This window comes from Oncorhynchus gorbuscha, linkage group LG10 (genome assembly GCF_021184085.1).
Source record: "Oncorhynchus gorbuscha isolate QuinsamMale2020 ecotype Even-year linkage group LG10, OgorEven_v1.0, whole genome shotgun sequence".
In the NCBI taxonomy this organism is placed as follows: domain Eukaryota; kingdom Metazoa; phylum Chordata; class Actinopteri; order Salmoniformes; family Salmonidae; genus Oncorhynchus; species Oncorhynchus gorbuscha.
In genome coordinates, this window is record NC_060182.1 from 35372118 (window position 1) to 35379302 (window position 7185).

General features: G+C 40.2%; 1 non-coding gene across 1 annotated transcript; it reads left to right on the forward strand.

Annotated features, from left to right (window-relative positions):
* The first annotated feature begins 2518 nt into the window (after positions 1-2518).
* Positions 2519-2571, forward strand: LOC124047036. The gene has a single exon (XR_006841086.1). It is a non-coding gene; the product is annotated as a U7 small nuclear RNA (small nuclear RNA).
* The last annotated feature ends 4614 nt before the right edge of the window (positions 2572-7185 follow it).

Sequence of the window (7185 nt, forward strand, 5' to 3'; positions counted from 1 at the left end):
ACTCTCTATTTAAGCTCATACAGACAGCTAGCTAGCCTTTACCCTCACAGTGTTAGTTTCCCTAATGCACTGATTGCAGAAAAAGCATTCAATATGTCTTCTATATAAGGCTGTGTGGCTCAGTGTGACACCTTGGTGGTCTGGAGAGCATGAACATCAACATTGGCTTATAAGGAGGAGCCAGTTGCTGTGATTAGAGGTGGTACATGTAACCTTGTGTTAATGGGAAGTATCATGACTCACCATCCTAAATATTGTTTTTCACTTAGAGTGCTGGGGACATAGTCATTGTGACGTGTGTGGACTATGATGATTGAGTACATTCTTAGAAGAAAAAAACATGCGTTCTTCATCCTGGAACATTCTTCTAGCCAGGCAGTCGTCCATCAGCTAGGGGTAAACACAGTCTGTACAGGATGTAGAAAACAATGCTGCAGAAAACGCTTAGATGTGTGATAGGATAGAGGTTCGAGCAATCAGAAGACTTTCGTCAAAGACATTAGGGGTCGTGTTCTGTTCGGGGAACTAGGGCTACAGGTGACAACTGTCATGATTTGTCATGATTTCTTTTATTGTATCAATGTAAAAAATGGCAGCAATTGTATCTGCAACCACTGTTCATCATGCACAGAAAACATTAAAAGACTGCTCCCAAACCTACTGGGTATACATACAGTGCCTCTCTGCAGCACTCCACCAAGCAGGCCTTTATGGTAGAGTGACCTGATGGAAGCCACAACTCCGTAAAAGGCACATGACAGCCCACTTAGTGTTTTCCAAAAGGCACTTAACAACTCTTAGACCATGAGAAACAATATTCTCTGGTCTGATGAAACCAATATTGAACTCTTTGGCCTGAATGGCAAGCGTCACGTCTGAAGGAAACCTGGCACCATCCCTACGGTGAAGCATGTGGGTGGCAGCATCATGCTGTGAGGATATTGTTCAGAGGTAGGGACTGGGAGAACAGTCAGGATCGAGGCAAAGATGAACAGAGCAAAGCACAGAGAGATTCTTGATGAAAACCTGCTCCAGAGCACTCAGGACCTCAGACTGGGGCGAAGATTCACCTTCCAACAGGACAACGACCCTAAGCACACAGCCAAGACAATGCAGGAGTGGCTTCGGGACAAGTCTCTGAATGTCCTTGAGTGGCACAGTCATAGCCCGGAATTGAACCCGATCCAACATCTCTGGAGAGACCTGAGAATAGCTGTGCAGCAACGCTCCCCATCCAACCTGACAGAGCTTGAGAGGATCTGCAGAGAAGAATGGGAGAAACTCCTCAAATACAGGTGTGCCAAGCTTGTAGCATCATACCCAAGAAGACTCGAGGATGTAGTCGCTGCCAAACTCCCCAAGTATAGGTGTTAACAGGTTTGAAGATAAGACCCAGGTGCATATAGTGTCAAAGTAACAAAAGTTTATTAAATTGAACACGGGCAGACAAAGGTACAGGACGGCAGGCAGGCTCAGGGTCAGGTCAGGCAGAGGTCGTTAATCCAGATTAGTGGGGCAAAGGTATAGACAAACAGAGAACACAGGTAAAATACACAGGGGATAATGGGAAAGATGGGCGACACCTGGAAGAGGGGGGGAGACAATCACAAAGATATGTGTAACAGATCAGGGTGTGACAGGACTGACAGGACTGTTTCGGTTTCGTTTATTCACTTTGTCATTTTTGTTTTAGTGTTCTGTTTAATAAAAAGTCATGAACATTTACCACGCTGCACTTTGGTCCGATTCCTCCTCTTCAGAAGATGACATCCATTCACAGATCTTTCCAAAGGCTGTAAAGAGATCTGCAAAGGTCTGCCAAAGTAGATGCATCTACCGTAGGTGATGCACAAACACTTCTTCTGAATGACAGATTTAACCCCAGAGCTGATTGAGCAGCTTGATAAACATGGTTACATGAACAGGAAGGAAGCAATGACAGCCCACATTAAAAATACTACAGTTTACTATAGAATACTACAGTACTTAATATTGAATTATGTTGAAAACTATAGTACACTGTAGAATACTATACTACAAACTGTAGTATCCCGCGATAGTATTCCTAATTACGATATCATTTTGTAGTATACTGTAGTAAATACTACAGTATTTTACGCAAAAAAGTACTGTAGTAAATACTACAGTAATTTCTGCAAAAACACTAGAACACTATACTACACACTGTAGTATCCATCAATCATATGTATTATTTACTATATAATGTTATGGTATATTGTAGAATAGTATATTAACTTCTAGTGTTATCCGCAACAAAAAAAAACACTGTAGTAAAAACTACAGTAATGTCTGCAACAACACTACAGTCCACAAAAAACGTTTTTTTTAAACTATAGTAATACTATAGTATTTAATTTGCATACACCCTGCCAATTTCCCTCCTCCATAGCTAGATTTGTGTCATCCATAAATGAGAAACATTCATGCCAAGTATAGACCATATTTTGTCTCTCCATTCAGACCCAAGTCCTTCCTACCTATAGCCACAAGTTATGGAAAATGGTCTCTTTTAGTATTTCTCCAGTAGGTTTTCTCAAGGAGGAGGCCCTCATTTCTATGTCAGAGATAATGAAACAGAAAACACTTTAGGAAATCAATGGGGATACCTAGTCAGTTGTCCAACTGAATGAATTCAACTGAAATGTGTCTTTTGCATTTAACCCAACCCCTCTAAATCAGAGAGGTGCAGGGGGCTGCCTTAATCAACATCCACAGCACCCAGTGGGTTAACTGCTTTTCTCAGGGGCAGAACAACAGATGTTTACCTTGTCAGCTCTGGGAGTTGTTTCTTAACTGACTTGCCTAGTTAAATTGAAAAAAGTAGTTATTTTGCAGACAGTCCACAAAAACACTACAGTGAATATTACAGTAAAGTCTGCAAAAACACTACAGTGAATACTATAGTTTTATACCAGCCTAGAGGTTAGAGCGTTGGGCCAGTAACCGAAAGGTTGCTGGATCGAATCCCTGGGCTGACAAGGTAAAAATCTGTCGTTCTGCCCCTAAGCAAGGCACTGTTCCCCGGGCGCCGAAGACGTGGATGTCAATTTGGCAACCCCCCACACCTCTCTGATTCAGAGGGGTTGGGTTAAATGTGGAAGACACATTTCAGTTGAATGCGTTCAGTTGTACAACTGACTAGAAATCCCCCTTTCCCTACTATAATATTTTTTTTGTGTCAAATCTCTGTTAGAGACCAGTATGGATGGATGGTGCAATATGTGTAACGTCCCCAAAAATGTGTGAGTGCTAAAATATTTGCCCTTTTCAGCACTACAAGTCTCTAATGTGTCTCCTTATATGAGCATGAGGTCAATAGTTTTAATACAAAGATCTGTGTTGTTTTTCCTGTGGATCTGAGGTGGGAGATCTTGCGAGGGCATGTTGCTTAGATATTGTTCTGGCCCAATCAATCTTATCCACAAGGTTCACTGTCAGAGTAAGGAATGTATAAGGCAGGTACTGAGGTGACGAGAGTCCAACTCCTCACAACACTGTTTGCTTTACTGGTGCCATTAGCCATTTGTTAGAAGGTGACATGGCAATTACCCTAAAAAGGAAAGAGAGCTGTAGAGGGCTGTGGAGGGTTTAATGGAAACCCTGTTCCCATGCCTGTAAGGCTTTAAAAACGCCAATGGTTTGTCAGATTAGAAGAATAACAAACACATATTCTGTGAAAATGTGACTAAAACATACGTTTCCATGTATTCTGTCAATAGTAATGTTTACACAAATATATATACAGTTGAAGTCGGACGTTTACATACACTTATATTGGAGTCATTAAATTTGGTTTTTCAACCACTCTACAAATTTCTTGTTCACAAACTATAGTTTTGGCAAGTCGGTTAGGACATCTACTTTGTGCATGACACAAGTAATTTTTCCAACAATTGTTTACAGACAGATTATTTCACTTATAATTCACTGCATCACAATTCCAGTTGGTCAGAAGTTTACAAACACTAAGTTGACTGTGCCTTTAAACAGCTTGGAAAATTCCAGAAAATGATGTCGTGGCTTTAGAAGCTTCTGATAGGCCAATTGACATCATTTGAGTCAATTGGAGGTGTACCTGTGGATGTATTTCAAGGCCTATCTTCAAACTCAGTGCCTCTTTGACATCATGGGAAAATCAAAAGAAATCAGCCAAGACCTCAGAAAAAGAATTGTAGACCTCCACAAGTCTGGTTCATCCTTGGGAGCAATTTCCAAACGCCTGAAGGCACCACGTTCATCTGTACAAACAATAGTATGAAAGTATCAACACCATGGGACCACGCAGCCGTCATACTGCTCAGATTGGAGACGCGTTCTGTCTCCTTGAGATGAACGTTCTTTGGTGCAAAAAGTGCAAATCAATCCCAGGACAACATCAAAGGACCTTGTGAAGATGCTGGAGGAAACAGGTACAAAAGTATCTATATCCACAGTAAAATGAGTCCTATATCGACATAACCTGAATGTCCACTCAGCAAGGAAGAAGCCACTGCTCCAAAACCACCATAAAAAAGAGAGATTACCATTTGCAACTGCACATGGGGACAAAGATTGTACTTTTTGGAGAAATGTCCTCTTGTCTGATGAAACAACAATAAAACTGTTTGGTCATAATGACCATCGTTAAGTTTGGAGGAAAAAGGGGGAGGCTTGCAAGCCAAAGAAAACCATCTCAACCGTGAAGCACGGGGGTGGCAGCATCATTTTGTTGGGGTACTTTTCTGCAGGAGGGACTGGTGCGCTTCACAAAATAGATGGCATCATGAGGGAGTAAAATTAGGTGGATATATTGAAGCAACAACTCAAGACATCAAGTTAAAGTTTGGTCGCAAATGTGTCTTCCAAATGGACAATGACTCAAAGCATACTTCCAAAGTTGTGGAAAAATGGCTTAAGGACAACAAAGTCAAGGTATTGGAGTGGCTATCACAAAGCCCTGACCTCAATCCTATAGAACAATTGTGGGCAGAACTGAAAAAGCGTGTGCGAGCAAAGAGGCCTTCAAACCTGACTCAGTTACACCAGCTCTGTCAGGAGGAATGGGCCAAAATTCACCCAACTTATTGTGGGAGGCTTGTGGAACACTGCCCAAAACGTTTGACCCAAGTTAAACAATTTAAAGGAAATGCTAACAAATACTAATTGAGTATGTAAACTTCTGACCCACTGGGAATGTGATGAAAGAAATAAAAGTTTAAATAAATCATTCTCTCTACTATTATTCTGACATTTCACATTCTTAAAATAAAGTGGTGATCCTAACTGACCTAAAACAGGGAATATTTACTAGGATTAAATGTCAGGAATTGTGAAAAACTGAGTTTAAATGTATTTGGCTAAGGTGTATGTAAACATCCGACTTCAACTGTACATACAATATCAGGCAAAAGGTTGTACACACATACTCATTCAAGGCTTTTTCTTTATTTAAAAAAAACTATTTTCTACTTTGTAGAATAGTAGTGAAGACATTAAAACTATAAAATAACACATGGAATTATGTAGTAACCAAAAAAGTGTTAAACAAATAAAGATATTTTTTTAGATTTTAGGTTCTTCAAAGGAGCCACCCTTTACCTTGATGACAGCTTTGCACACATTCTCTCAACCAGCTTCAACTGGAATGCTTTTACAACAGTCCTGAAGGAGTTCCCACACATGCTGAGCACTTGTTGGATGCTTTTCCATTCACTATGCACTCCAACTTATCCCAAATCCACTCAATTGGGTTGTGGTTCAGGTGATTGTGGAGGCCAGGTCATCTGATGCAGCACTCCATCACTCTCCTTCTTGGTCTAATAACCCTTACACTGCCTGGAGGTGTGTTGGGTCATTGTCCTGTTGAAAAACAAATTATAGTCCCACTAAGTGCAAACCAGATGGGATGGAGTATCGCTGCAGAATGCTGTGTTAGCCATGCTGGTTAAGTGTTCCTTGAATTCTAAATAAATCACAGACAGTGTCACCAGCAAAGCACCTCCACACTATCACACCTCCTCTTCCATGCTTGACAGTGGGAACCACACACGCAGAGATCATCTGTTCACCTACTCTGCCTCTCACAAAGACACGGCAGTTGGAACCAAAAATCTCTCAGACCAAAGGACAGATTTCCACCGGTCTAAGGTCAATTGCTCGTGTTTCTTGTCCCAAGCAAGTCTCTTATTCTCATTGGTGTCATTTAGTAGTGGTTTCTTTGCAGCAATTTGATCATGAAGGCCTGATTCACGCAGTCTCCTCTGAACAGTTGATGTTGAGATGTGTCTGTTGCTTGAGAGGCATTTATTTGGGCTGCCATTTCATTGGCTGATAACTCTAATGAACTTATGGGGTATTGTGTGTAGATTGATGAGGAAAAAAACAATTTAATCAATTTTAGAATAAGGCTTTAACCTAACAAAATGTGGAAGAAGTCAAAGGGTCTGAATACTTTCCAAAGGCACTGTACATAGATCTGCAAAGGTCTGCCAAAGTAGATGCATCTACCGTAGGTGATGCACAAACACTTCCTCTGAATGACAGATGTAGCTTCAGAGCAGATGGAACAGGTTGATAAACATGGCTACATGAACAGGAAGGAAGCAATGACAGCCCACATAAAAAATACGAGTTTACTACAGAATAATACAGTACTTACTCTAGAATTCTGTTGTAAACTGTAGTATATTGTAGAATACTACACTACAAACTGTAGTATCCCTCGATAGTATTCCTCATGTGTAGTATTTACTAAATAATTTTGTTGTATATTGTAGTAAATACTACAGTATTTGTTTCCAAAAAAGCACTATAGTAAATACTACAGTAATTTCTGCAAAAACACTAGAATACTATTCTACACACTGTAGTATCCCTCGATCATGTGTAGTATTTAGTATATAATTTTATGGTATATTGTAGAATACTATATTCAATTCTAGTGTTGTCCACAACAACAACAAAAACACTGTAGTAAATGTCTGCAACAAAACTACAGTCCACAAAAACATTTTTTTTAAACTATAGTAATACTATAGTATTTAATTTTTATACACCCTGCCAATTTCCCTCCTGCATAGCTAGATTTGTGTCATCCATAAATGAGAAACATTCATGCCAAGTATAGACCATATTTTGTCTCTCCATTCAGACCCAAGTCCTTCCTACCTATAGCCACAAGTTATG